Below are 22,813 nucleotides of genomic sequence, written 5' to 3' on the forward strand. Positions count from 1 at the left end.
AGAGGACTGAGAAAGTTGGAGAGGACTGAAGGCCAACCAGTCTGAGTGAGGCATGGCTGCGGGCTGCAGAGGTAGCGGCCAGCATACCCTTAGGCGAGAGGCAGGAAAGAAAGTTTAAAACACAGTCAGGTTGTATTTTACTTTTCTTGCCTTTATCCCTAAATTTATTCATCTAAATAAACCCTTTGCTATTAAATTGGAAGAGGCTGTTTGCTTATCAATTTGGGAAAAGCAGTGTGGGAAATTTTAAATGGCCCATATTAAATTAAAAGCAGTCAGATAGCCAGCCAGGCATCCACAGATTAAGACCCAGTTAAGTTAAAATATTTTTTACAATCCAAATAACAAATAAATCTGAACTGGATGATAAGGGCTGCTGCTATACTAACTTTTGAGGGAAGAACAAGTTAAGAGTGATTCAAGCACAATGTAATTTGAGATGTTTAATGGAATTATCAAAAGAACATTGTGTTGAGAGGTAGAGAACCTCTGTTCTAGTTCTTAGTCCCACTGATTAGCTGTATGAAACTGAACAAATCATTTATTCATTGGAGTCTTTGTTCCTCCATCTATAAAATGAGGGAGTTGGGCTTGACAATATGTAATAAGGCACAATTCTACACTATGAAATGATTTCTGAACACTAGTATATAGTATACAATTGATAATATTAACAATAAATGAAATTTCACTGTTTGTGGTAGCTAATTGGGAGTCAATGATATGGCATAATCATAGTTATTATAGTTTTGTATGCCAACAAATGAGAGACAACATGTTGTAGTAGCAAGTACACTCATTGGCTTTGAGCCAAGTAATCTGAGTTCTAATTCCATTTTATGCTTCATTTGAATCTATGATTTGGAAGTTACTTCATTGAGCCTCAATTTACCTAACATGTGCCTTGCCAAAGATCCCTATATGTAAAGATAAACAAATATAAACTATATAAAAAATAGTTTCTATGAGAGCACTAACCATGGAAGTGGAATGAGCTTCAGCAAAAATCTCTTAAGGGAGGTGGCATTTCACTTGCCTTTTGAAAGAAACTAGGAATTATAATATGAGAAAGGACAGCTAAGTGGCACAGTGGATAGAGTGCTGGCCCTAAAGTCAGGAAGACTTGAATTCAAATCCATTCTCAGATACTAGCTATGTAACCTTGTTTATCTTAGTTTCTTCATCTATAAAATGAACTGGAGAAGGAAACAGCAGTTCATTTCAATACCTTTGCCAAGAAAACTCCAAAAAGGGCCACAAAGAATCAGAGCAACCAAAAGGACTGAAAGGCATGTATGTGCAAAGGCATGGAGGTAGGAAATGGAATGTCAGGTATAGGAACGACCTGGTAGACTAGTTTGGCTAGAAAGTATAAATGACAGGATCATATATTTAGAATTGGATAGGACCATGAAGGCAATGAACCCAATCACTTTCATTTTACAAATGGGAAAGTTGTGGCACAGTAAGGTTAAGTGAATTGCATAAGGTCACACAGGCAGCAAAGCAAAAAAAAAAAAAATTTTTTAATTCAAGTTGATTATTCTTGACTCCAAGTTCAGCACTCTACCTTTTAAATCTGCCCACTGCCTTAAATGCAGTAAAATGGGGGAGTAATAAACTATTGGATATAGAGGTTGAGGGAAAATGAAGAGTTAATGGTAACCTTGAGGCTGTCAACCTAACAGTAATACAGGAGTAGAGCTCAGGGGAGATAATGAGGAGTCAAGAGAAATTGAGGATGAGAAGACAACTTAGTAGGAGGAAAACCACGATAAAGCAACAATATGGAAACCAAGGGAGAAGACAGCATACAGGAGGAAGAAGAAAAAAGTTAACATTGACAAAAATTGCAGAAGAATAATACTGAGAACAAATGCCATTAGGTTTAGCAGTTAAGAAATTATACAATTCCACTTGAGTAATAGGCTGTGGAGATAGATTTCAAAAGAGTGAGAATTAAGGGCTATGAGAAAGTAGAGGAGGGGCAGCTAGGTGGCGCAGTGGATAGAGCACCGGCCCTGGATTCAGGAGTACCTGAGTTCAAATCCGGCCTCAGACACTTAACACTTACTAGCTGTGTGACCCTGGGCAAGTCACTTAACCCCAATTGTCTTACCGGAAAAAAAGAAAAGAAAAGAAAAAACGAAAGTAGAGGAAGAGTGTAGAAAATTTTTATCAAGGACTTTGAGAGGAAAAGGCAGGGGAATTATCTGACAATTGCTCTATGAGAGAATGATATCTAGTGAAAGGTTTTGTTTGTTTTTAAGGATGAGTGAGATCTGGGCATATTGCAATCAGCAAGGAAGTAGTCATTGGATTAAGAAGGCTAGAAAGAAAGAGAAGGATCCCCTGGTAGAGATAGGAGTGTTTGGGATCAAGGGGTTGTTTTTGAAAAGAAGATTTACCTCCTCTTCTATCACAGCCTCATTATACATTCAATAAGAAAGAAGAAATCTGTTTTCAGAGCCATCAAACACTCACATGGCCTTAACTTGGGTGTCATAATGCATCTTAATAAAAGCTGCAAATTACCTTCATTTTGCACAGACTTAGGGGATATTTTTTTCAAACTTATCCAGCTGAATTGCTATATTTGTTTGAATACAGTTTAATTTCCTTTCCTATTAGAATAAGTAATAAGGTCAGGTTTATTGAGAAAATTATTCATTATTCTTGGAAAAAATTAGTGAGGGATTTTAATCAATTTTTGTTTCTGTTGAAACCCACAGAATGTTTATTTGGATGTTCATGGGAGAAAGGAATAGTGACTAATTTTAGTTAGAAACCAAACATATTTGAATAGAAAATGTTCCATAGAACATTGCTAATAAAGCACAGTTTTGATTTTATAAAGTAGAACAGCTTAAATTAGATGAGCTAGTAGCATAGATATTGGGATAGGCCAACATAATAGGAATATTTTTCAGTTCTCATTTTTCTTTATTTTCTTTTACAGGAGAAAAACTTAACTTGAATTCACATTCTGAATCATTGATTCAGACTGGAGGCACTTTTTGTTGAACATCCACTATGTACATAGCCTTGACATAGCTAGATGAAAAGATATTGTACAAAATATGATGGCCTCTGACCCTTATAAGCTTAATTGTATGTTAATAGCACTGTAGAAGATGGAGTTCCCATTCTAATTCACAATGAACAGCCACACACCAGTTCTAAGGTATTCTGCGGTTCTACAGATTCTAAAATTATAGTTTATGAGTCTCCACCAATGTGTTTGCCCTTAATAGTTATCCAGGGGACAACATTAGTTTAAAGCAAAGATTTTTAATGAAATGACATAGTAAAAGAAGGGACATAACATTTCCCTCAGAAACCTGGGGTATGCCATTTAATAAATATATTACCAGTGGGAAGAATGGAAATATGTAAGGACCTACATGAACATCCACGTCCACACATCCACACACACAGATACATGTATAAATAACACACAAAATCAGGGCAACATAGTTGTAGGGGGAATCTACATTGAGGGTCTGTGACTTAGGGACATTTCTGGAGGAAGCATATGCTGAAGGGGAGTTGTAATATTGCAGGGTTGCTCATGTTTTCTACTCATTGGTCTAACTAGACCTAAGAGGTAGCAAGATAGATCAGTGGATATAGCACTGGGCCTGGAGTCAGGCCTTTCCTGAGCTCACAAATATGGCAGCTGGCAACTTTTGACTATAGATATGTGGCCAAAGAAGTTTCAGGTGTTAGAATAACTCCTTTATAACATTAAACAGATATATTCCTCTTTGAGGTTAAAGCAATAGCCCAGGGAGTATAGTGGCAGTAGGCCCTCCAATGTGCCAATAAGCAGGCAAGACACAATTAAAAAACACTAAAGGCCCAGGCTGAGAAAACTCCACAAGTTGAAATTAATACAAAATTGTATTTGTGCCAGAAAGCCTGGGAGGGCCTCTGCCTGTACAGTGAATCAGTCTGGGGACTATACTTCTGGTGAGTGGGAGAACTAAGTCCATCTGCTCTACATGAATGAAATACTTCATTTAGGCTTCAAAGATTCCCCAGAGTATAAATAGTTTTTGTGAATTTTGGGCTGTTTTGCTGGAGTGTAGTATTCACTTTATTCTGATATAAAATAATCTTATTAAGGACAGGAACTATTTAATTTTTGTATTTGTATCCTGAGTGACTAACATAATACTTGCCACAAAGTAGACATTTAATAAATTTTTGGTGATTGATCTAGCATATAGTTCCAAAGCCTACAACTGAGTATCCCAGAACATGCTGCATCATTATCAGGGGGAGGAAGGAAGGTTGTATATAGGTCCTGTACCTTATTGGAAGTCAGAATATGAGGTTCAACTATCTTCATTTGACATTCCTAAGAACATACCTGACTTGGAGGGAAGCAGTATAATTTAAATCAAGTTGCCCTTTCTCTTTCTTTGATCCTTTTTTTTTTAAATTATAAAAGTATTTTATTATTTTCCAGTTACATGTAGAGATAGTTTTCAACATTTGTTGTATAAGATTTCTAGTTTCAAATTTTTCTCCCTCCCTCCTCTCCCTCCCCCCTCCCCAAGACAGCAAGTAATCTAAGTTATATATGTACAATAACATTAAACATATTTCTGCATTAGTCATGTTATAAGAGAAGAATCAGAGCAAAAAGGAAAAACCTCAAAAAAGAAAAAAACAGCACCAAAAGAAAAGAAAAAGTATGGTTCAGTCTGTATCCATATTTCACAGTTTGTTTGTTGTTTTTTTTCTGGATTTGGAAATCCCCTTCCATCATGAGTCCCCTGGAACTATATTGGACCACTGTATTGCTGAGAAGAATCAAGTCTATCAAAGTTGATCAACACACAACATTGTTGACACTGTGTACAATGTTCTCCTGGTTCTGTTTGTCTCACTCATCATCAGTTCATGAAGGTCCTTCCAGGTTTCTCTGAAATCCACCTACTCACCGTTCATAGCACAATAGAATTCCATGACATTCATATACCACAACTTGTTCAACCATTTCCCAAATGATGTCTTTGATCTTTTTTTTTTTTTTTAGTGAAGCAATTGGGGTTAAGTGACTTGCCCAGGGTCACACAGCTAGTAAGTGTCAAGTGTCTGAGGTCGGATTTGAACTCAGATCATCCTGAATCCAGGGCCGGTGCTCTATCCACTGCGCCACCTAGCTGCCTCCTGATCTTTTAAAGGTATAAATTTAGTACTGTTATTGTGGGGTCAAAAGTATGCATAATTATGACTTTAGGGAACACAGTTCCAAAATGTTTTCAAGATTGCCTGGACAATTTCACAGTTCTGCCAATAGTATATTAGTGTTTTTGTTCCCGCTTAGCCTTTCCACTTGTCATTTATCTTTTTTATTATCTTTGCGAATATGATTTGTATGTGATAGATGATTAGATTTGCTTTAATTTTATTTTTTCCTAATTAATGATTTGGAGATTTTTAATATGCTTTTTTAAAAAAATAAAAGTATTTTATTATTTTCCACTTACATGTAGAAATAGTTTTCAACATTTGTTTATATAAGATTGCCAATTTCAATTTTTTTTCCCTCCCTCCCCACCTCCCCAAGACAGCAGGCAATTTGCTATAGGTTATGTGTAATTTAAGATTCTAAATGTGGATTCTAATCTGTTCCCCCAGTTTTGGGGAAAACTGACTTAAATCACTGATAAAACGAGTTTAGGTTTTTAAGGATTTATTGGAAAATAGAAAGAAAAAGATTGAGAACAGAATTCCAGCAACCTGGCATTCCTATCTTTCCTCAAATTTCCTGTGAAGTCCTCTGCCGTCAACACCACCAAGTCAGGAACCCAAAAGCCCCCAGAGCTCTCCGCTCACACTCCCTTTCCTCCTTCCTGTCTCCTCCCAGAAAATAGGAGGCTCCTCAAGTTGATTGGCTGGTAGCCTTAATAGACAGCACCCATGAGCAAACGTCATTTCCTGACACCAAGGAAAAGCCACAATGCCTCTGAGGCATTTTCCTCATGGTGGAGCTTTCCCACAGCAAGTCTCCAGTAGGTGGCATCATTCCAATCATTATAGTTATATATACATAATAACATTAAACATATTTCTGCATTAGTCATGTTATACGAGAAGAATCAGAGCAAAAAGGAAAAACGTCAAATCAGAAAACCAACAGCACCAAGACAAAAGAAATAGTATGGTCCAATCAGCATTCATATTCCACAGTTCCTTTTTTTCTGGATTTGAAGAGCCTTTTCTATCATGAATCCTTTGGAACTTTCTTGTTCCATTGGTTTGGTGAGTAGAATCTAGTCTATCACAGTTGATCAACACATAATGTTGATGATACTATATATAATGTACTTCTGGTTCTGCTCATCTCACTCATCATCAGTTCATGCAAGTCCTTCCAGGTTTCTATGAACTCCACCCGCTCATCTGTTCTTACAGCACAATAGAATTCCATTACATTCATATACCACAACTTGTTCAGCCATTCCCCAAATGATGGACATTCCCTAAATTTCTAACTCCTTGCCACGACAAAAAGAGCAGCTATAAATATTTTTGTACATGTGGGTCCTTTTTCCCTTTTTTAAGATCTCTTTGGGAAATAGAACCAAAAGTGGTAGTGCTGGGTCAAAGGGTATGCACAGTTTTACAGCCCTTTGGGCATAATTCCAAATTGCTCTCCAGAATGGTTGGATCAGTTCACAGCTCCACCAACAATGCCTTAGTGTTCCAATTTTTCCACAGCTTCTCCAACATTTATTATTTTCCGTTTTTGTCATATTAGCCAATCTGATAGGTATCAGGTGGTACCTCAGAGTTGTTTTAATTTGCATCTCTCTAATCAATACTGATTTAGAGTATTTTTTCATATGGCAATAGATAGCTTTGATTTCTTCATCAGAAAACTGCCTGTTCATATCCTTTGACCATTTCTCAATTGGGGAATGACTTGAATTCCTATAAATTTGATTTAGTTCCCTATATCTTTTAGAAATGAGGCCTTTATCAGAAGTACTGGCCATAAAAATTGTTTCCCAGCTTTCTGCCTCCCTTCTAATTTTGGATGCATTGCTTCTGTTTATACAAAAACATTTTAATTTAATGTAATCAAAATCATGCATTTTGCATTTCATAATATTCTCTATCCCTTGTTTGGTCATAAACTGCACTCCTTTCCAAAGATCTGAAAAGTAGACTATTCCTTCTCCGAATTTACCTATGATATCACCTCTTATGTCTAAATCATGTACCCGTTTTGGCCTTATTTTAGTATAATGTGTCAGATGTTGGTCTATGCCTAATTTCTGCCATACTATCTTCTAGTTTTCCCAGCAGTTTTTGTCAAATACTGAATTCCTATCCCAGAAGCTGGGGTCTTTGGGTTTATCAAACAGTACATTACTAACGTCATTTACTACTGTGTTTCCTGTGCCTAGCCTATTCCATTGGTCCTCCACTCTATTTCTTAGTCAGTAGCAGATAGTTTTGATGACTGCCACTTTATAGCAGAGCTCCAGATTTGATACAGTTAACCCACATTCCTGTGCATTTTTTTCATTATTTCCCTTGATATTCTTGACTTTTTATTTCTCCAGATGAATTTTTTTATTATTTTTTCTAGCTCTATGAAATAATTTTTAGGTAGTCTGAATGGTATGTCTCTGAATTAATTAATTTAGGTAGAATTGTCATTATTATTATATTAGCTCACCCCATACATCAGCAATTGATATCTTTCCAATTTTTTTAGATCTGATTTGATTTGTGTGAAAAGTGTCTTGTAGTTGTGTTCATAGAGTTCCTGGGTTTGTCTTGGCAAGCAGACTCCCAAGTATTTTATATTATCTACCGTTACTTTAAATGGAATTTCTCTTTCTATCTCTGCCTGCTGGACTTTGTTGGTCATGTATAGAAATGCTGATGATTTATGTGGATTTATTTTATATCCTGCTACTTTGCTAAAGTTGTTCATTGTTTCAAGTAATTTTTGAGTTGATCCTCTAGGATTCTCTAAGTATACCATCATATCATCTGCAAAGAGTGATAGTTTTGTTTCCTCCTTGCCTATTCTAATTCCTTTAATTCCTTTTTCTTCTCTGATTACTAAAGCTAACATTTCTAGTACAATATTAAGTAACAGAGGTGATAATGGAATCCCTGTTTCATGCCTCATCTTATTGGGAAAGCTTCTAACTTATGTCCATTACATATAATGCTTGTTGATGGTTTTAGGTAGATACTGCTTAGTATTTTAAGGAAAGCTCCACCTATTCCTAAGCTCTCTAGTGTTTTTATTAGGAATGGGTGTTGTATTTTGTCAAAATCTTTCTCTGCATCTATTGAGATAATCATATGATTTTGGTTAGTTTTCTTATTGATGCGGTTGGTTATATTAATAGTTTTCCTAATGTTGAACCAGCCCTGCATTCCTGGTATAAATCCCACCTTGTCATAGTGTATTATCCTGGTGATCACTTGCTGTAATCTCCTTGCTAATATCTTATTTAAGATTTTAGCATCAATATTCATTAGGGAAATTGGTCCATAATTTTCTTTCTCTGTTTTTGCTTGGCCTGGTTTTGGTATCACTACCATATTTGTGTCATAAAACGAATTTGGTAGAACTCCTTCTTCACCTATTTTTCCAAATAATTTGTATAATATTGGAATTAATTGTTCTTTGAATGTTTGGTAGAATTCACCTGTAAACCCATCTGACCCTGGGGATTTTTTCTTAGGGAGTGAATTAATGGCTTGTTCAATTTCGTTTGCTACTATAGGCTTATTTAAGGATTTTATTTCCTCTTCAGTTAACCTGAGGAGTTTGTATTTTTGTAAATATTTATCCATTTCATTTAGTTTGTTAAATTATTGGCATACAGTTGGGCAAAATAGTTCCTAATCATTGCTTTAATTTCCACTTCATTGGTGGTAAGATTACCCTTTTCATTTTTGTTACTGGTAATTTGGTTTTCTTCTTTCTTTTTTTTTCTTTATGCAGGGCAATGGGGGTTAAGTGACTTGCCCAGGGTCACACAGCTAGTGTCAAGTGTCTTAGGCTGCATTTGAACTCAGGTCCTCCTGAATCCAGGGCTGGTGCATTGTCCACTGTGCCACCTAGCTGCCCCCTTCTTTCTTTTGTTAAATCAAATTCACCAGTGGTTTATCTATTTTATTGTTTTTTTCATAAAACCAGCTCTTAGTTTCATTGATTAATTCTATAGTTTTTTGCTTTCAATTTTATTAATTTTGCCTTTAATTTTCAGGATTTGTAATTTAGTATTTAATTGGGGATTTCTAACTTGTTCTTTTTCTAGCTTTTTAAGTTGCATGCCCAATTCATTGATCTCTCTCTCTCTCTCTCTCTCTCTCTCTCTCTCTCTCTCTCTCTCTCTCTCTTTTTGGTGAGGCAATTGGGGTTAAGTGACTTGCCCAGGTTCACACAGCTATTAAGTATCAAGCGTCTGAAGCCAGATTCTAACTCAGGTCCCCCTGACTTCAGGACTGGTGCTCTATCCACTGCGCCACCTATCTGCCTGTCTCTTTTGTATTCACATAAGCAGATAGAGCTATAAAATTTCCCCTAAGCACTGCTTTGGCTGTATCCCATAGATTTTGGTATATTGTCTCATTATTGTCATTGTAACAATTGGAATAACGCCACCTGCTGGAGACTTACTGTAGAAGAGTTCCACCTATGAAGCGAAGGTCTTTGAGGGCAAGACCAGGAGTCTTTTCTTTGGCGTCAGGAAGTGACGCGGGCTAGTGGGAGGAGGAAGGAAGAGACTGGCGCTTGGTCTCACACTCTTTCCTTTGGACTCTGGTGGAGAGCAGAGCTAGAAATGTGCTCTCCCTTTAATAGATAGGAATCTAGGCCTTTCTCTCTCTCTTTACCAAATTCTTATTCTCCTTAATAAATGCTTAAAGTCTAACTCTTGCTAAAGCTTATAATTTATTGGTGACCACTCATTAGATATTTTAGACAGACTAGCTAGAATTTTATCCCTTAACATCATTCTCTTGGATAAAGTTATTAATTGTTTCTATGATTTGTTGTTTGACCCACTCATTTTTTTTGAATGAAGTTATTTAGTTTCCAATTGATTTTCAGTTTACTTTTCCCTGGCTCTTTATTACATGTAATTGTTATTGTATCATGATCTGAGAAGGATGCATTTACTATTTCTGCCTTTCTACATTTGACTATGATGGTTTTGTGCCCTGATACATGGTCAGTTTTTGAAAATGTGCCATGTACTGCTGAGAAAAAGGTATATTCCTTTCTATCCCCATTCAATTTTCTCCAGACATCTATCATGTCTAACTTTTCTAGTAGTCTATTCACCTCTTTCACTTCTTTATTATTATTATTATTTTTTTGCGTGGCTAGATTTATCTACTTCTGAGAGGTGAAGATTCAGATCCCCCACTAGTATAGTAATACTGTCTATCCTCTTGTAACTCATTTAATTTCACATTTAAGAATTTGGATGCTATACCACTTCATGCATACATGTTTAATATTGATATTACTTCATTATCTATAGTACCTTTTAGCAAGATGTAGTTTCCTTCCTTATCTCTTTTAATTAGATCTATTTTTGCCTTTGCTTTGTCTGAGATAAGGATTGCTACCCTGCTTTTTTTACTTTAACTGAAGCATAATATATTCTGCCCCAGCCTTTTACCTTTACTCTGTGTGTATCTCTCTGCTTCAAATGTGTTTCTTGTAAACAGCATATTGTAGGATTCTGGTTTTTAATCCACTCTGCAATTTGCTTCCATTTTATGGGAGAGTTCATCCCATTCACATTCACAGTTAAAATTATTAACTGTTAAAAAAAATAAGGGGGGGGGTGTGGTGCAGCTAGGTTGCGCCAGTGGATAAAGCACTGGCCCTGGATTCAGGAGTACCTGGGTTCAAATTCGGCCTCAGACCCTTGACACTTATTAGCTGTGTGACCCTAGGCAAGTCACTTAACCCCCATGGCCCCAGAAAAAAAAATATTAACTGTTTATTTCCCTCCATCTTCTTTTCCCCTTCTTTCAATCTATTCCACTTGACCAGTGTTTTGCTTCTGACCCCTGCCTCCCTCAATCTGCCCTCCCTTTTATCAGCTGCCTTTATTTTGCATGCCCCTTTTCCCCCTACTTGTGCCCTCCCATCAATACCACACTTTTCCCCCTTCCCCTTTCGTTTCCTTACAGAGTAAGCTAAGTTTCTTTATACAAATGGGAGTGTATTTTATTTCCTCCCCGAACAAAAGTCTGATGAGAGTAAGGTTGCAACAATGCCCACCCCTCTCTTCTTTCCCTCTTTTGTAATGGGTTCTTTTTGTGCCTCTTCCTATGATAAAATTAACTCCATTACCCCTCTCTCTTCCTCTCCTCTTAGTCTTCTTTTATTCTGCCCCTTAAATTTCTTTATTTCATTATGTCAAAGTTGATTTAATAACAGTACCTTTACAGAGATACAGATCTCAAGAGTTAAAAGTATTATCCTCCCTCATATGGAATCAAGCAGTTTAACATCATTGAACAACCCTCTTCTCCCCCTTGTTTACTTCTTTATATTTCTCTACAGTCGTGTATTTGGAGATCAAATTTTCTGTTCATTTCTAGTCTTTTTCTCAGGAAGCCTTGGAAGTCCCCTAGTTTATTGAATGTCCATCTTTTCATCTGAACGAGAATGATCAGTTTTGCTGTGTAGTTGATCCTGGGTTGTAATCCAAGCTCCTTTGCCTTCCTGTGTATCATATTCCAAGCCCTGTGATCCTTTAATGTTGAAGCTACGAGGTCCTGTGCAATCCTAACTATGGCTACATGGTATTTAAATGGTTTCTTTCTGGCTGCTTGGAGTGTTTTCTCCTTCACCTGATAATTCTGGAGTTTGGCTACAATATTCCTTGAAGTGTTCCTTTTGGGGTTTCTTTCAGGAGGTGTTCGGTGGATTCCTTCAATGATGATTTTATCTTCTTATTCTATAATTTCAGGGCAATTCTCCTTAACAATTTCCTGGAATATGGTGTCTAGACTCTTTTCTTGATGATGGCTTTCAGGTAGTCCAATAATTCTCAGATTATCTCTCCTGGACCTATTTTCCAATTCAGTTGTTTTTCCAATGAGGTATTTCACATTTTCTTCTATTTTATCAGTCTTTTGATTCTGCTCATCAGATTCTTGTTGTCTCATGGAGTTATCTGCTTCCATCTGCTCAATTTTAATTTTTAAGGCCTTATTTTCCATAGGAAGGTTTGACACTTCTTTTTTCTATTTGGCTAATTTTTTCTTTCATTTGTCCTATTGTATTTTTTAAGGAATTGTTTTCCTCAGTCATTTTTTGTGCTTCTTTTTGCAGTATAACTCTCATTTTTCTTACTTCTTTTTCCAATTTTTTCTTCTACCTCTCTTATTTGGTTTTTAAAGGCCTTTTTGAGCTCTTCAACGAAGAGCTTGAGTCTTCACTTGTGGGCCTTTTGACCAACTCATCTGCGTTAGAATTTTGGTCTTCCCTTTCACCATAGAAGTTGTCAATGGTAAGGGTCCTTTTTGTTTCTTGTGCGTGTTCTAGGCTATTTTTTTTTAGTGAGGCAATTGGGGTTAAGTGACTTGACCAGGCTCACACAGCTAGTAAGTATTAAGTTTCTGAGGCCAGATTTGAACTCAGGTACTCCTGACTCCAGGGCCAGTGCTTTCTATCCACTGTGCCACCTAGCTGCCCCTGTAAGATATTTTTAAACTTATCAAGTTGAAGTCTGCTCCTGGGGCAAAGGATTCACAGTTGCAAGCTTCTTACTGCTCTCAGCTGCTCCTCTCTCAGCTGTGTCAAGTTGCAACAGGGTTGAGCTGCCCACTGAGCTGACCTATGCTGAGAGAGCTGCCCCCTTAGCCGAGCTTTTCTGACTTGAGCTGCCAGCTAGGATGAGTAGTGCTGAGCCACCCTCCCCTTTCACCCAGGTGAGACAGACCTTTTCTGAAGTCTTCTAAATTATCTCATGTATCAGGATTTTGTCTCTCTTTTTGTAGGTTCTGTAGATCTAGAATCTGTTTAGAGGCTTGATTTAATGTTGTTTTTGAGGGAAATACAGAAAACCTCAGGAAAGTTCCTAGCTTCTCTCAGCCATCTTGGCTCTACCCCCAGAAGTCTTAATATGCTTTTTTAAAGTTTGACTTTCTTCCTTTGAAAGTGGAATGTTTATATCTTTGTCCATTTAGCTATTGGAAGATTGCATTCCAGTTCTTACAGATTTGAAACAGTTTATTATGTATCTTGGATATGAGAGCTTTATCAGAGACACTTGCTAAAGTTCTCTGTGCTCCCACCCACCCATGACTGTTTATCTTCTGATTTCAACTTCATATTTCTGATTTGCAGAAACTTTTAAAATGTTATAGTTAAAATTGCCCTTTTTACCTTTTTGGATCTACCTTGTCTCTTGTTTATCATTAACTTTTCCCTTACCTGCAGATAAGAAGTTTAGTTTTTTCCATGTACCTTTAATTGTTTTTATGATATATGTTTTTATATCAAAGTTAGGTTTCAACTTTTTATTTATTTTACTGTTTGGTGTGATAAAATTGCTTATATATAACTTTTGTCAGACTCCTTTCCCATTTTCCCAGAAGATTAGTGAGTTGTTATCCCATTGCTTGGATTCATTGGATTTATCAACCAATATGTCACTATTTCCTTCTAGAGTTGGGTACCTATTTTACTGATTGACTTTTCTACAACCTCTCCACTTTATATATGATGAAACTCAGTACCACAATGGTTAAGTTACTTGTCCAGGGTCACTTAATCGATAAGCAGAATATCCAAGATTCAAACCGGGGTAATCTCATTTCCAAGTCAGTATACTTTTCACGCTATATACTTTGGCAGTCCAAATTTCCCTGATATGAGGAAACATCTAGGAATAGCTGATCCTCCTCTTATGATACTGTACTAGCACAATAATTTCCTTTCAACTATACTTGAGCATCTTTTTGACTAACCTCTGACCAATAACTAGAATTGTTATCCTTGTCATTTGGTCATTTCAGTTATGTCCAACTCTTTGTGATCCCCTTTGCCATTTTCTTGGTAAAAACACTGGGCTGGTTTTCTATTTCCTTCTCCCAAACATTTTACAGATGAGAAACTGAGGCAAACAGGGTTAAGTGACTTGCCCAGACTCACACAGCTAGTAAATATCTAAGGCTGGATTTTGATGTCATGAAGATGTCTTCCTGACTCCAGGACTCCACTCTACTGTGTCACCTAGCTGCCACAGTGACTAGGATAGGGTGATTAAAACTTGCCCTAAGGCTAATTTAGTAGTCATTTTGCCCCATTGTACCAAATTTAGTAGACAATTATACTATTTCCAGCCCCTAACCTCATAGAAACAACAGATCTTAGCTCCTAAAAAGCAAAAATAGTCAAAATAAGACTTTGCTAGATGATTGGCTAACATAAATTCTTCTTTACTCTCATTCAAATGCAGGTTTCCCAAGGTATCAGCATTATATTCTATTTACTTGAGATTACACTTTGATCTGATTGCTCTGGGGAAAAAACATCCTAGTTATAGCTTTGCTGCACAAATTTATTGTTAGCTTTTCTAATGAGTTTTGGTAGACCATTTTTTTCCCTTCTTCTGAATGCCTATAGGCAAGGCTTCAAATATCGTGGGAGAATTTGTGGGGACAGATTAAAAAAAAACTGGTCAATTGGTATTAGATTCAAATCAAAATATTCATTAAACAACTATTTTTCAAGAACTGTTAGAGGTACTAGGTCCTCTAGAAGCTACTTTTTAACTGGATACTGGTTTAAAAAAGCAGGAGTTAAAGACTATCCAATATTTCCTCACCCCAATCTCAGGGAATTTAAGTAGCATAGTAGATAGAGTGCCAGGCCTAGAGTCAGGATGACTCATCTTCCTGAATTTAAATCTGACCTCACGCACTTACAAGCCACGTGACTTTGGGCAAGTCACTTAACCCTGTTTGCTTCAGTTCCCTCATCTGTAAAATGAGCCAGAGAAGTAAATGGCAGACCACTCCGATATTTTCCCCAAGAAAACCCCAAAGAGGGGCAAAAAGAGTTGTTAATGACAGAAAACATCTGAACAACAACCCCCCTTCATCTCAGAATAGTCTAATGGATGAGCTGTGCTTTTGTCAGCATAAAAATGTCAATTTGTATTATGGTTTTCAGCCTACTCCTTCTGAACTTAGTCTTCTGAGTGGAGAAATAAGAACACATAGTAACTGCTTCCAATGTAGAAGAAACAGAAAGGAGGAGGGGTAGGAGGGAGGGAGGAGAAGGAAGAAAGAATAAAGGAGAGAGGGAAGGATGGGAGAAAATAGGAAGAAAGGGAGGGAGGAAAGAAGGAACGAAGTAAGGAAAGTAGGTAGTCTTATTCCTCATTTGTTGTGCTTTTTTTCTTAGCTGTTAATTCTTCTATAGATTAACTGTAATGAATGAGTATTGCTTCCCTCCTATCCTATGCTTAGGAGATTTACCTGTACCTTTCTTTCTGGCCCAGCTCTGTTATTGCCTACTCCTTTCACCTTGCTGGTGAAAAATCTAAAATGGGAAGTGAAAAAACTTAAGATATCATTAGTTTTCAAGGAGGTTTTTACAATACAACCATTCTGAGTTATTGATTAAGATACAATGAATGAGTGGGTGATTATTAAAGGATAAGCTATTTGGCATGAGACTTCCCATCCCCTGTCCCTACTATCATCTTGCCTCCTCTTTACCTTAACATTGTTTTATCTTGACATTTGTTTAATTATCATCCTTTTTTCATTGCTGTTAAACTTCAACTGCATCTATTCCTTAGGTATACTTCAGTACTTAGCAGTGAAATCATTTTTCATTTGTCTGTTATTTCCCATCCAAAATGTTATCCATCCCCTTTTCCCTTTGCTTTATGAAACTGCTAAGAATTAATTTCACTTTCGTCACCCTGATGGGATATCATAAGAAGAGAGGTGGAGTAGATTGATAAAGCAAGACCTAAAGAAATAATTGGTGAGATGTGGATAAATCTATAAGATGAAGATAGGCTCTAATAAGATTTTTTCTCATTTCCTTTTTGCAGACTGATCTCTGTAAACCCATTATCTTTAATAGGAAATCTTTATTTATGATCATTAAAAGGTTTGCAATAATAGGATCTTTAAGGAGAAATTGAGCAGAGGCTATAACTGAGGAGTCTTGAAAAGATACAGTTTTCCAGGCAGGCACATTAATGAGCAAGAATATGTAAAATCAACAAAATTGTGCTGTGTTTTAATATAAAAAAATGGCAATCCTGACCACGTACTTTGAATTTTTTCCAGTAGAAAATTTGGGGTGGCCTATCCATACTTTCTGCCCTGATATTCCTCTTACCTAATGATGCACCCCAAAGCGAAAGCTGATAAAAGTGAGATAATGACTGTAGAAATTGCAGAGAATGAAGTTAATAATCCAAATATCACTGCTTAATAAATGATTTTTCTTCCTTTCTTCATTCCTTATCCTCTATTTCAATATACCAATGAAATCACAGGTCTGATTCTAATCCCCAAATTAGGGCTTTTGTTTATATCTTTTACATATTTATGTTTCTACATATTATATTCCCTGATAGAGCAGAAGCTCCTTGAGATCAGGGACTGTTTTATTTTTGCCTTTTTATCTCCAGTACCTAGAACAGTACCTAGCATATAATAGGTGCTTGGTAAATATTTGCTGATTGAATAATTTATTACAAAGATAATTCTATGAACTGAGTCCCACATTTGGAGAGTTTATAGTCTAGGATAAACATACTGACATGAATAATCACTCATGCATAGGACAAAGAGTCAAGTAAAAAGCATTAAACTTATTCTGAAGGCACACAAAGTCCCCTCCCCACCCTATTTAATTCAAGTGCAAACATATTTTTATATAGAAAGTAAGTATAGGGGCAGCTAGGTGATACAGTGGATGAAGCACCAGCCCTGGATTCAGGAGGACCTGAGTTCAAATCTGCCCTCAGCCACTTGACACTTACTAGCTGTGTGACCCTGGGCAAATCACTTAACACTCATGGTCCCACAAAAACAAAACAAAGCAAACAAACAAACAAAGAAACACAACAAAAAAGAAAGTAAGTATACAAATATAAATGATTATTCTGAAATCTGTTTATGCTTATGAAATGGGGCGGTTGAGGGGATACTGAAATTTGAAGAAAGGAGGAAGGAAGCAAATATGTATTACTATTACTATTGTCTAGGCAATATTCTAAGCAGGAGAGATAAGCAGAGAATCAGAAAGAAAGATTTTCCATTAGAATGTATACTCTCTAGGATGTTACATTCTAATTTTAAAAGATAGCACATCAAAGAAAGCTAAAAAGAAAAGACAACATAAAACTCTCAAGGGGTGGAGAGAGATAAAGGCACAAAGCATGGGGGCATTGTTTTGAAATTTTTAAAGTTAGGGAGAGGACCAGGAAAGGAATGAAAATTGGGCATTCTGACTCCCTCCACAAAATGGAAGCCTCAGCAGGTACTCACCAATGGGAGAAGGGGACATGCCTTGGGAAGAACTATTCCAAGGTGATAAGGCTGAGGGGGTCTCAGGCAATGGGGGAAGTTTCAGGCACTAAGGGAAGTTTCAGGATGACACAACAGCTGGGGCTTGGTTTTAAAGTCTGAAAAGTCAGGAAAGGGGCTTTAAGGGAAGGATTTGATATAATCACATACTCTTTGTCAATTCTACCATTGTGAAACTTCACCAAATCTGTGAAATAATCACTATGTATCTTTATAGTATTATCATGGACCATAGATGTGCACCACCTCCAACTATTAGGAGGAAGGAACAAAAGCAAGTAAAAAGCATTAGCCTGAGAATGAAGAGCAGTTTGTCATTAATCTCATTTGGTTATGATAATAGTCTCCTTAGGAAGATAAAAGTTATTTGTAAGAATCATTCCCAATTCAAAAATTATGACCTTATTAATGTTATTGCATTTCTTCCAGCCACTACATCTCTGAGCTCCTGAGAACCATGTAGAAATTTGATAGCTAAGATAGCTGCAGGATTATAAATCTTTCTATTCTTTGTGAAGAGAAAATGGGCATCATGAAAGAGATTGCATGCAGCACTGAGCCCATTTGAAATTATGACCATCTATTGGTTGAGTAATTAACCACCAAAAATAAAGGTAATGGTTGAGAAGAAAGGGTTCTCCAGTGAGCAATTTGCAATAATTCAATTTGTAGAGATATAAATAGTATTTCCTTAAGCTTTTTTTTTTCTGAATGAAGTATTAATGATTAAGGAAGAATATATCATTGGGATGAAAGCTGACATTTTTTACTAATTAAGGAGATTCAACTAAAAAAAAGATGTTCTTATCAAAAGGAAAAAAAAAGAAAAATCAAAACCAAGATGAATACAAAGACAGTCTTTCATTAATTTGGTGGAAATAATTCTCATTTGGCATGATTCTTGTCCAAGATTTCCTACGATCCTTTCTTATACACTAATCAATCAGTATATTGGAAGATTTTTATTATGGGTCCTTCACATCTATTTTCTCTCTTACTATATGACCAGTCAGTCCACTCCCTTGTCTGGTCATGCATGTTCCTAGATACCGTCTCCTGGACTGACTTTTGGCTCTCTCCTAGAAATAAACATTTTGGGTAATAAAGCTAATATGGAAACACAATGTCATAGTGGATAACAATCTGCCCTTGGTGTCAGGAAAACTTGGTTTCAAATATCACCTCTAACATATTCTGGCTGTATGCCCCTGAGCCAGTAGCTATTAACCTTCCAGTGGCTCAGGCAACCCTCTATATAAGTTGTAGAGATAGAGAAAGTCCTTCCTTGTGTGGAAATTTATTTTGATTTGGGGACCCTACCTTTAGGCTGAGATTAGAAAGCCTTAGGCCCTCAGGGTCTCTCCCCCTCCTCCTCAGCTTCAGCTGGGGAGAAAAAGTCCCGTGGGCTATACAAGACGCCAGGTCAGACAGCTGGGGGGGGGGGGGAAAGCCCCCAGCTCCCTCCGACCTGAAAGATAGCCTGTGCTGAGGCATGAGGCTCAAGAGCACACCCCTCCCCCCCACCAGCTGCAGCTCTGGCAGGCGGATTAGCTTGATCTGTGGGGGCGAAGGAAGCCCCGAGATTTGAGTGGAGAGAAGAAAAGGTATATATAGACATGGGAGTGAGACAGGAGGGGGGGAGATGGACTAGATAAAGGAGGAATGAGGATGGACTAGATAAAGGAGGAATGAGGACGGACTAGATAGGGAGACAAGATTGGAGAGGGGTGACTAGAGGGGAGCACGGACAAGGACAGAGGAGAGTTCGGTTTGGAACAGGAGAGACAGGGCTGACAAGGTTACAGGCCTTAATACAAACCAGGGAAAGTGTAACTTGCCCTGAGGCCGGAGGCGGCTAAGGCCCTTATTGTATTCAAGAAGTTCCATAGAGCAGCAGGTGGGAAAGAGACTCAGTGGAAAGAGACCTCAGGAAAGCAGTCAGGTTGTACTTTATTTCCCTGTATTCCTAATTTTAAACAGTATCTCATAAATAAACTCTGCTTTGATTATTTAGTTAAGAGGCTTCTTAATATTTTGCTTATTAACTTGGGAATGGAGCAGTATGGTGGAACTTTATAAACAGCCCACATTAAATTAACGAAGTCAGATAGCTAAATAGTCAACAATCCCAGAATTAGTACCCCAGTCAGATTAGTCCCCCCAAATTAGGCCCAGTAAATGCAAAAATATTTAACATTTTAATGGTGACCCAGATGGGACTTATGGCCTAATTATAATTTTTCTAAATTTATCATTTTTCATATAATCATAATTTTTCATAAATCCAATTATATATAATTTTTCCAGGTTAGATATAGTTATGAATAATTATTTTTTTATACTTGGGAGCCCTGTACATCTCTGAAAATATAGGTCCTGTAACAAGAAACAAATAAAAACAAAAACTGATTGTCCTTTCTGTAATTTTTGTTTCCCACATCTCTTGTTTGGCATGTATTTGCTTCTTTGTGTTGGTATTTGTAGCATGTACATGTCTTATCTCCCCAATCAGATTTATTGATGTAATTGCTATTCCTGACACTTTCCTCAAGTAAGAACCTAAGCTAGGAGCCAGATTCCTGTCTGCATATCCTGAACAGATATTTGCAACCCCCATCCCATCACCCATTCTGGTTCAACTCCAGTCCATATCCGCAAACACTTTTTATTCAGCCCTGCCCCTTCATGGAGGGCTCATGCTACTTATGAGAAAACTGAAGCTGCTAAAAGTGAAAAAAAAATTAGGTTTCATTGAATTAACTCACACAGAGTCTGTTGCAGAACTGAGAACAATGTGTATAGAGCCTTTCCTGAGTTTAATATAAGAACAACTGTGGCTATGAGAGTGGTTAGATCTCAATAAAATTAGAGGACAGCTGCCCACCCTTTACATTTTCTTTACTTTTCCTTCTCTTTCTCCTCAGTCTTTTTTTTTTTTTTAGTGAGGCAATTGGGGTTAGTGACTTGCCCAGGGTCACACAGCTAATAAGTGTTAAGTGTCTGAGGCCGGATTTGAACTCAGGTACTCCTGACTCCAGGGCCGGTGCTCTATCCACTGTGCCACCTAGCTGCCCCGGACCTAGCATTTCTAAAAATATATTTTATTTCATTAAATATTTCCCAATATATAAAAAATGAACAATCATTTTTTTAAAATTTGGGTTCCAGATTTCTTCCTCCCTCCAGAAATTTTTGTCAAATAATGAATCTTTATCCCCAAAGCTAAAATATTTGAATTTATCAAATAGTAGATTACTATGGTTATTTACTACTGTGTTTTGTGTACACAACAGTGTATTCCACTGATCCATTCCTCTTATTTTTCAGCCAAAATAAGATTGTTTTGATTATTACTGCTTTGTAATTTAGTTCAAAATCTGGAATTCCTAAGCTACCTCCCCTTTCATTTTTTTATTGATTCCCCAGATATTTTTGACCTTTTCTTTTTCCACATGAATTTTACATTCTAGGTCTATAAAATAGTTCTTGGGTAATATGATGCATATGATACTGAATAAGTAAATTAAATTAGGTAGAATTGTCCTTTTTATTATATTGACTTTGCCTACTCATGAGCAATTAATATTTCTCCAATTGTGTAGATCTATCTTTGTCTGAAAAGTGTTTCATAATTGAGTTCATATAATCAATGGATTTGTCTTGGCAGGTAGACTCTAAAGTATTTCATATGGTCTGCAATTATTTTAAATGGAATTTCAATTTCTTTCTCTTGCTGCTTGGTTTTGTTAATAGTATACAGAAATGCTGATGATTTATGTGCATTTATTTTATATACTGCAACTTTGCTAAAACCGTTATTTATTTAGATTATTTTTTTTTAGTTTCTAGAGTTCTGTAAGTATACCATTTTTTACTCATTGCCTATTTGTATTCCTTCAATTTTGTGTTCTTGTCTTATTGCTATAGCTACCGTTTATAAAATAATATTGGATATAGTGGTAATAACGGACATATTTGCTTCACCCCTGATCTTATTGGTAAGGTTTCAAATTTATCCCTATTACACATAATGCTTACTTGATATAATTTTTCTATATTATGGTCTGAACAGAGTACATTTATTATTTCTGCTTATCTGCATTTGATTGTGATGTTTTTATTCCCTAATACATAAACAATTTTTATTATGGTGCCATGTACAGCTGAGAAGAAAGGTATAGTTCTTTCTATTCCCATTCAGTTTTCTCTAGAGGTCAAACATTTAAATTTTCTAATATTCTCTTCACCTCATTATTTTCTTATTTATTTTATGGTGATATTTATTTAGATTTGAGATGGAAATGTTGAAATCCCCAAGTAGTATAATTTTACTTTTTATTTCCTCCCATTATTCATTTAACTTTTCCTTTAAGAATTTCAATGCTTTGCAGCAATACCATGCAAGACAGAAACTTGAGGCAGGAATACCTAAGAAGATAGAAATGTGGTTGATATGGTAGTCAGTGTAAATCCAAAAACATACTGCCTACTTAACAATCTTGTATAAGACTCACACTTGGAGCTCTGTCACCCTGTATAAATGACAGCGAAAAGTCAGTTCAACCCTAATGCCCTCTCTAAAAGTGTGAGGCTTCTTTAGGTAACCATGACCTAAAAAGTGAGAAGGATAAACAATGCATTTTCTCAGAAGCAGTGGGGTCAGAAAGTTTATGTTCAATTTCTACTACTTACGCCTTTTGTTACACTTGGGAAATAATCTCCCTCCCTATGGGACTCAGTTTTTTTCATTTATAAAATTAGTGGCTTCAACCAAAAAGGGCAGCTAAATGACACAGTGGAGGGCAGCTAAGGCCAGGCCTGGAGTCAGGAAGACTCATTTTCCTGAGTTCAAATCTGGTTTCCAACGCTTATTAGCTGTGTGACCCTGGACAAATCATTTAACCCTGTTTACCTCACTTCCTTATCTTTAAAATGAACTGGAGAAGGAAATGACAAACCACTCTAATATCATTGCCAAGAAAACCCCAAATGGGATCATGAGAAGTCAGACAGGACTGAAAAAAACTAAAAAAACAACAAATTCAACCAAATAATTTCCGAGATTTTAGGAAGTATACCCTTAAAATAGAATATTTTTTTGTAAGAAAACACAATGGCTCAGTAACTAAGCAAATCCCTTCTAAGAATGTGTCTGGGGAAAATGCAGGAGAGTCTGGTTGGATGGAATGACTCCATTTGGCCAAAAGCAGAGATGAACAAATATATGATCTCC

General features: G+C 36.7%; 1 pseudogene; it reads left to right on the forward strand.

Annotated features, from left to right (window-relative positions):
• Positions 1 to 22,813, forward strand: part of LOC122747648 — a 71,487-nt pseudogene that overhangs the window by 41,664 nt on the left and 7,010 nt on the right.

Source organism: Dromiciops gliroides, chromosome 3 (genome assembly GCF_019393635.1).
Source record: "Dromiciops gliroides isolate mDroGli1 chromosome 3, mDroGli1.pri, whole genome shotgun sequence".
In the NCBI taxonomy this organism is placed as follows: Eukaryota; Metazoa; Chordata; class Mammalia; order Microbiotheria; family Microbiotheriidae; genus Dromiciops; species Dromiciops gliroides.